This window comes from Drosophila bipectinata, unplaced genomic scaffold, assembly GCF_030179905.1.
Source record: "Drosophila bipectinata strain 14024-0381.07 unplaced genomic scaffold, DbipHiC1v2 scaffold_121, whole genome shotgun sequence".
In the NCBI taxonomy this organism is placed as follows: Eukaryota; Metazoa; Arthropoda; class Insecta; order Diptera; family Drosophilidae; genus Drosophila; species Drosophila bipectinata.
The window spans coordinates 1-10,000 of record NW_027222774.1 but is presented as its reverse complement, the minus strand read 5'-3'; the positions used below and the strand labels follow the sequence as shown (position 1 = coordinate 10,000).

Genomic DNA, 10,000 nt, shown 5'->3' with positions numbered 1-10,000 from the left:
TTTTTAATATTTCCATATTTAATATAATATAATTAAATTATTATATTATATATTATATGGTAGGCTATCACCATCACCTACCATATATTTCATATACATATAAATATTTTCATATCCATATATATTTTTTTATATTCATATATTTTCATATATGTTATATGCATATGTATTCATAACCATATGCTTATATATTAATACTGGCGGTCTTCTGTTTAATATAATATTATTTTAATATTATATTGGTAGGCCGAACACCACCTACCCTATATACCTTTTTGAACACGGTTTCGTCAATCCGGTCATTTATTGTATGGGAAGTATGACTTTCCCACACATATTTGGATATCCATACGATTGCATATCCATATGAAAATATTTTTAATATTTTTAATATATTTTTAATATTTCCATATTTAATATAATATAATTAAATTATTATATTATATATTATATGGTAGGCTATCACCATCACCTACCATATATTTCATATACATATAAATATTTTCATATCCATATATATTTTTTTATATTCATATATTTTCATATATGTTATATGCATATGTATTCATAACCATATGCTCATATATTAATACTGGCGGTCTTCTGTTTAATATAATATTATTTTAATATTATATTGGTAGGCCGAACACCACCTACCCTATATACCTTTTTGAACACGGTTTCGTCAATCCGGTCATTTATTGTATGGGAAGTATGACTTTCCCACACATATTTGGATATCCATACGATTGCATATCCATATGAAAATATTTTTAATATTTTTAATATATTTTTAATATTTCCATATTTAATATAATATAATTAAATTATTATATTATATATTATATGGTAGGCTATCCTCATCACCTACCATATATTTCATATACATATAAATATTTTCATATCCATATATATTTTTTTATATTCATATATTTTCATATATGTTATATGCATATGTATTCATAACCATATGCTCATATATTAATACTGGCGGTCTTCTGTTTAATATAATATTATTTTAATATTATATTGGCAGGCTGAACACCACCTACCCTATATACCTTTTTGAACACGGTTTCGTCAATCCGGTCATTTATTGTATGGGAAGTATGACTTTCCCACACATATTTGGATATCCATACGATTGCATATCCATATGAAAATATTTTTAATATTTTTAATATATTTTTAATATTTCCATATTTAATATAATATAATTAAATTATTATATTATATATTATATGGTAGGCTAACATCATCACCTACCATATATTCCATATACATATAAATATTTTCATATTCATATATATTTTTTTTTATATATTCATATATTTTCATATATGTTATATGCATATGTATTCATAACCATATGCTTATATATTAATACTGGCGATCTTCTGTTTAATATAATATTATTTTAATATTATATTGGCAGGCTGAACACCACCTACCCTATATACCTTTTTGAACACGGTTTCGTCAATCCGGTCATTTATTGTATGGGAAGTATGACTTTCCCACACATATTTGGATATCCATACGATTGCATATCCATATGAAAATATTTTTAATATTTTTAATATATTTTTAATATTTCCATATTTAATATAATATAATTAAATTATTATATTATATATTATATGGTAGGCTAACATCATCACCTACCATATATTCCATATACATATAAATATTTTCATATTCATATATATTTTTTTTTATATATTCATATATTTTCATATATGTTATATGCATATGTATTCATAACCATATGCTTATATATTAATACTGGCGATCTTCTGTTTAATATAATATTATTTTAATATTATATTGGCAGGCTGAACACCACCTACCCTATATACCTTTTTGAACACGGTTTCGTCAATCCGGTCATTTATTGTATGGGAAGTATGACTTTCCCACACATATTTGGATATCCATACGATTGCATATCCATATGAAAATATTTTTAATATTTTTAATATATTTTTAATATTTCCATATTTAATATAATATAATTAAATTATTATATTATATATTATATGGTAGGCTATCACCATCACCTACCATATATTTCATATACATATAAATATTTTCATATCCATATATATTTTTTTATATTCATATATTTTCATATATGTTATATGCATATGTATTCATAACCATATGCTTATATATTAATACTGGCGGTCTTCTGTTTAATATAATATTATTTTAATATTATATTGGTAGGCCGAACACCACCTACCCTATATACCTTTTTGAACACGGTTTCGTCAATCCGGTCATTTATTGTATGGGAAGTATGACTTTCCCACACATATTTGGATATCCATACGATTGCATATCCATATGAAAATATTTTTAATATTTTTAATATATTTTTAATATTTCCATATTTAATATAATATAATTAAATTATTATATTATATATTATATGGTAGGCTATCACCATCACCTACCATATATTTCATATACATATAAATATTTTCATATCCATATATATTTTTTTATATTCATATATTTTCATATATGTTATATGCATATGTATTCATAACCATATGCTCATATATTAATACTGGCGGTCTTCTGTTTAATATAATATTATTTTAATATTATATTGGTAGGCCGAACACCACCTACCCTATATACCTTTTTGAACACGGTTTCGTCAATCCGGTCATTTATTGTATGGGAAGTATGACTTTCCCACACATATTTGGATATCCATACGATTGCATATCCATATGAAAATATTTTTAATATTTTTAATATATTTTTAATATTTCCATATTTAATATAATATAATTAAATTATTATATTATATATTATATGGTAGGCTATCCTCATCACCTACCATATATTTCATATACATATAAATATTTTCATATCCATATATATTTTTTTATATTCATATATTTTCATATATGTTATATGCATATGTATTCATAACCATATGCTCATATATTAATACTGGCGGTCTTCTGTTTAATATAATATTATTTTAATATTATATTGGCAGGCTGAACACCACCTACCCTATATACCTTTTTGAACACGGTTTCGTCAATCCGGTCATTTATTGTATGGGAAGTATGACTTTCCCACACATATTTGGATATCCATACGATTGCATATCCATATGAAAATATTTTTAATATTTTTAATATATTTTTAATATTTCCATATTTAATATAATATAATTAAATTATTATATTATATATTATATGGTAGGCTAACATCATCACCTACCATATATTCCATATACATATAAATATTTTCATATTCATATATATTTTTTTTATATATTCATATATTTTCATATATGTTATATGCATATGTATTCATAACCATATGCTTATATATTAATACTGGCGATCTTCTGTTTAATATAATATTATTTTAATATTATATTGGTAGGCCGAACACCACCTACCCTATATACCTTTTTGAACACGGTTTCGTCAATCCGGTCATTTATCGTATAGGAAGTACGACTTTCCCACACATATTTGGATATCCATACGATTGCATATCCATATGAATTTTTAATATTCGTGAGTTTTTAAATAGGGACAGAAGGAATCTCTTGAATTGAATCATGCGCGTCACTAATAAGATGACGAGGCATTTGGCTACCTATGCGAAAGTAATTCAACTCCCGCCGTCTTAAGGTTTAAGACTTATAACAATATATGTTTAATATTTTTAATATCCGTGAGGTTTTAAATAGGGACAGAAGGAATCTCTTGAATTGAATCATGCGCGTCACTAATAAGATGACGAGGCATTTGGCTACCTATGCGAAAGTAATTCAACTCCCGCCGTCTTAAGGTTTAAGACTTATAACAATATATGTTTAATATTTTTAATATCCGTGAGGTTTTAAATAGGGACAGAAGGAATCTCTTGAATTGAATCATGCGCGTCACTAATAAGATGACGAGGCATTTGGCTACCTATGCGAAAGTAATTCAACTCCCGCCGTCTTAAGGTTTAAGACTTATAACAATATATGTTTAATATTTTTAATATCCGTGAGGTTTTAAATAGGGACAGAAGGAATCTCTTGAATTGAATCATGCGCGTCACTAATAAGATGACGAGGCATTTGGCTACCTATGCGAAAGTAATTCAACTCCCGCCGTCTTAAGGTTTAAGACTTATAACAATATATGTTTAATATTTTTAATATCCGTGAGGTTTTAAATAGGGACAGAAGGAATCTCTTGAATTGAATCATGCGCGTCACTAATAAGATGACAAGGCATTTGGCTACCTATGCGAAAGTAATTCAACTCCCGCCGTCTTAAGGTTTAAGACTTATAACAATATATGTTTAATATTTTTAATATCCGTGAGGTTTTAAATAGGGACAGAAGGAATCTCTTGAATTGAATCATGCGCGTCACTAATAAGATGACGAGGCATTTGGCTACCTATGCGAAAGTAATTCAACTCCCGCCGTCTTAAGGTTTAAGACTTATAACAATATATGTTTAATATTTTTAATATCCGTGAGGTTTTAAATAGGGACAGAAGGCATTTGGCTACCTATGCGAAAGTAATTCAACTCCCGCCGTCTTAAGGTTTAAGACTTATAACAATATATGTTTAATATTTTTAATATCCGTGAGGTTTTAAATAGGGACAGAAGGAATCTCTTGAATTGAATCATGCGCGTCACTAATAAGATGACAAGGCATTTGGCTACCTATGCGAAAGTAATTCAACTCCCGCCGTCTTAAAGTTTAAGACTTATAACAATATAAATGAAAAATATTATTTTCATTTTTCACGTCACTAATAAGATGACGAGGCATTTGGCTACCTAAACGAAAGTAATTCATCTTCCGCCGTTATAAGGTTTAAGACTTATAACAATATAAATGAAAAATATTATTTTCATTTTTCACGTCACTAATAAGATGACGAGGCATTTGGCTACCTATGCGAAAGTAATTCAACTCCCGCCGTCTTAAAGTTTAAGACTTATAACAATATAAATGAAAAATATTATTTTCATTTTTCACGTCACTATTAAGATGACGAGGCATTTGGCTACCTAAACGAAAGTAATTCATCTTCCGCCGTTATAAGGTTTAAGACTTATAACAATATAAATGAAAAATATTATTTTCATTTTTCACGTCACTAATAAGATGACGAGGCATTTGGCTACCTATGCGAAAGTAATTCAACTCCCGCCGTCTTAAAGTTTAAGACTTATAACAATATAAATGAAAAATATTATTTTCATTTTTCACGTCACTAATAAGATGACGAGGCATTTGGCTACCTATGCGAAAGTAATTCAACTCCCGCCGTCTTAAGGTTTAAGACTTATAACAATATATGTTTAATATTTTTAATATCCGTGAGGTTTTAAATAGGGACAGAAGGAATCTCTTGAATTGAATCATGCGCGTCACTAATAAGATGACGAGGCATTTGGCTACCTATGCGAAAGTAATTCAACTCCCGCCGTCTTAAGGTTTAAGACTTATAACAATATATGTTTAATATTTTTAATATCCGTGAGGTTTTAAATAGGGACAGAAGGAATCTCTTGAATTGAATCATGCGCGTCACTAATAAGATGACGAGGCATTTGGCTACCTATGCGAAAGTAATTCAACTCCCGCCGTCTTAAAGTTTAAGACTTATAACAATATAAATGAAAAATATTATTTTCATTTTTCACGTCACTAATAAGATGACGAGGCATTTGGCTACCTAAAAGAAAGTAATTCATCTTCCGCCGTTATAAGGTTTAAGACTTATAACAATATAAATGAAAAATATTATTTTCATTTTTCACGTCACTAATAAGATGACGAGGCATTTGGCTACCTAAACGAAAGTAATTCAACTCCCGCCGTCTTAAGGTTTAAGACTTATAACAATATAAATGAAAAATATTATTTTCATTTTTCACGTCACTAATAAGATGACGAAACAGTTAGTAGGCCACAATTAGTAGGGAAACGTGGACAACCCGTGATAAATCCTTATATGCTTTCTTAGATATAGCATATAAAGATTTTTTATACTAAATATACATATTTACACATGCATATTTACATTTTTTTTATATTTCGAATCATCAAGCAAAGGATAAGCTTCAGTGGATCGCAGTATGGCAGCTGCTCAACCACTTACAACACCTTGCCCGTTACAAAAGTCGTTTACAATTGATTCTAGGCTTTGTCATTGTATTAAATAATGTTTTCATATGTAACTAGCATGGCATCAGGTGATCAAAGATCCTCCCAATTTACTATGTTACAAATTACATTGGCATCACATCCATTGTCGTTTAAAATATAAATAATAAACTTTAAATGGTTTAGAAGCCATACAATGCAAATTGCCCCTTATTTATCATTGCAGTCCAGCACGGATACGACCTTAGAGGCGTTCAGGCATAATCCAACGGACGTAGCGTCATACCACTGTTCGCTCGAACAAGTATTGTGCCATTGGTCCGTACCTGCGGTTCCTCTCGTACTACGCAGGAATGCTGTCGCAACAACGTTTTGTCATTAGTAGGGTAAAACTAACCTGTCTCACGACGGTCTAAACCCAGCTCACGTTCCCTTGCATGGGTGAACAATCCAACGCTTGGTGAATTTTGCTTCACAATGATAGGAAGAGCCGACATCGAAGGATCAAAAAGCGACGTCGCTATGAACGCTTGGCCGCCACAAGCCAGTTATCCCTATGGTAACTTTTCTGACACCTCTTGTTAAAAACTCTTTAAACCAAAAGGATCGATAGGCCGAGCTTTTGCTGTCCCTGTGTGTACTGAACACCGAGATCAAGTCAGCATTTGCCCTTTTGCTCTATGTGTGGTTTCTGTCCGCACTGAGCTGGCCTTGGGACACCTCCGTTATTATTTGAGAGATGTACCGCCCCAGTCAAACTCCCTACCTGGCAATGTCCTTGAATTGGATCATACCTGAGTAATTGGAGTTATACCAAATTTTCAAATCGATAATACATGAATGCATCTCTCATTAAAGAATTTGTTTGCGATTATATAACAAACTCGTGATACTTTGATCAAGAAGCTTGCATCAAAACCCAATACCATAAGATATAATAAATATATCCGTATAATGGCTAGGAAATGATACACGTTCCATTTAATCAAGTAAGTAAGGAAACAATAAGAGTAGTGGTATTTCATTGTCGATACCAAACCGAAGTCTAATATCTCCCACTTATTCTACACCTCTTATGTCTCCTTACACTGCCAGATTAGAGTCAAGCTCAAAAGGGTCTTCTTTCCCCGCTAATTATTCCAAGCCCGTTCCCTTGGCTGTGGTTTCGCTAGATAGTAGATAGGGACAGAAGGAATCTCGTTAATCCATTCATGCGCGTCACTAATTAGATGACGAGGCATTTGGCTACCTTAAGAGAGTCATAGTTACTCCCGCCGTTGACCCGCGCTTACTTGAATTTCTTCACTTTGACATTCAGAGCACTGGGCAGAAATCACATTGTGTCAACACCCGCTAGGGCCATCACAATGCTTTGTTTTAATTAGACAGTCGGATTCCCCAAGTCCGTGCCAGTTCTGAATTGATTGTTAATTGATAATCGTTATAATTAATAAGAACTAATTGGTTTGACCCAACTAGTATTCTTAAAAATTTTAGCAAGAAAGTTCCACAATTGGATACGTAACTAAACTATCCGGGGAACAAGTTACAACCATAAATGATTATAACTCTATTTACCCAGAACGAGCACATAAACCATATTATTGTTTCCCAATCAAGCCCGACTATCTCAATCTTCAGAGCCAATCCTTATCCCGAAGTTACGGATCTAATTTGCCGACTTCCCTTACCTACATTATTCTATCGACTAGAGACTCTTCACCTTGGAGACCAGCTGCGGATATTGGTACGGCCTGTTGAGAAGTTTGCGTATCCCCACCATAAATTTTCAAGGTCCGAGGAGAAAATATCGACACAACAGTATATGTCATGCTCTTCTAGCCCATCTACCATATCTCTCTGCGAAAGACTTCCATGGTAGTACGACTATAAAACAGAAAAGAAAACTCTTCCGATATCTCTCGACGGCTTCTTTATGGTCGTTCCTGTTGCCAGGATGAGCACGAGGCCCATATTTAATAACAAACGGATACTCAACAGGTTACGGAATTGGAACCGTATTCCCTTTCGTTCAAAATTATTCAAGTATATAATTTTCACAATAATTGTAATATTTATTTTTACTTGAAAATTTTCGGCTTTCGCCTTGAACTTAGGACCGACTAACTCGTGATCAACCACTGTTCACACGAAACCCTTCTCCACTTCAGTCCTCCAAGGTCTCATTCGATTATTTGCTACTACCACCAAGATCTGTACCAATAGCAGCTCCATGCAGGCTTACGCCAAACACTTCTACGCATACCATTGTACCTTCCTACTCACTAAAGTTTCAAAATTTATATTACAAGTAATATAAATCATCTACTTTAGCGGTAATGTATAGGTATACAACTTAAGCGCCATCCATTTTAAGGGCTAGTTGCTTCGGCAGGTGAGTTGTTACACACTCCTTAGCGGATTTCGACTTCCATGATCACCGTCCTGCTGTTTTAAGCAACCAACGCCTTTCATGGTTTCTGCATGAGTTGTTAATTTGGGCACCGTAACATTACGTTTGGTTCATCCCACAGCGCCAGTTCTGCTTACCAAAAGTGGCCCACTGGGCACATTATATCATAACCTTAAACTTCATATCAAGAAAGTTAAGGTTCTTACCCATTTAAAGTTTGAGAATAGGTTAAGATCGTTTCGACCCTAAGGCCTCTAATCATTCGCTTTACCAGATAAGATTATTTTATATAACATTAAAATGCACCAGCTATCCTGAGGGAAACTTCGGAAGGAACCAGCTACTAGATGGTTCGATTGGTCTTTCGCCCCTATACTCAATTCTGACAATCGATTTGCACGTCAGAACTGTTTCGGTTTTCCATCAGGGTTTCCCCTGACTTCAACCTGATCAAGTATAGTTCACCATCTTTCGGGTCACAGCATATCTGCTCAAGGTACGTTCCAGTTAGAGGCATAAATAATATAAATATTATTATACATAACTATATAGAACGCCCCGGGATTGTGTTAATTAACTATAAAATAGTTAAAAACTAATCCCATTAATAGTCAAGTTAATTACGCTATTAGGTTTATATCCCAATAACTTGCACATATGTTAGACTCCTTGGTCCGTGTTTCAAGACGGGTCCCGAAGGTATCCTGAATCTTTCGCATTGTTAATCATACAAGTGCATATAATAAACACAAAAATCAATGATAATTATGCCATTATATAATTCCGAAAAATTAACGCACTGTATTCTTATTAATCTATCAACACTTTATCAAATTAATGACATTTATCCTATGTTAAAATGCAAGCATAATAATTTGAATAAACTATAGTCATATTTTATGATAAATTATATATGTTAATAGATTACAATGTCCTTATATGGAAAAAATGCACACTATTTCTATAATATTATTTAAATATTATAACTTTAATGATGAATTTTCCATAATGGATATTCAGGTTCATCGGGCGTACACTCTCAGGAGTTTCACGTAGTATTTAACTCTCTATTCAGAGTTCTTTTCAACTTCCCTCACGGTACTTGTTTACTATCGGTCTCATGGTTATATTTAGTTTTAGATGGAGTTTACCACCCACTTAGTGCTGCACTATCAAGCAACACGACTCTTTGGAAACATCATCTAGTAATCATTAACGTTATACGGGCCTGGCACCCTCTATGGGTAAATGGCCTCATTTAAGAAGGACTTAAATCGTTAATTTCTCATACTAGAATATTGACGCTCCATACACTGCATCTCACATTTGCCATATAGACAAAGTGACTTAGTGCTGAACTGATTTCTTTTCGCTCGCCGCTACTAAGAAAATCCTTGTTAGTTTCTTTTCCTCCCCTAATTAA

General features: G+C 32.0%; 1 non-coding gene across 1 annotated transcript; it reads right to left on the bottom strand.

Moving 5' to 3' along the window:
• Window positions 1–6,095: 6,095 nt before the first annotated feature.
• LOC138926954 (large subunit ribosomal RNA) lies at window positions 6,096–10,000 on the bottom strand (the record flags this gene model as incomplete). Its single annotated transcript, XR_011443608.1, has 1 exon — window positions 6,096–10,000. It is a non-coding gene; the product is annotated as a large subunit ribosomal RNA (ribosomal RNA).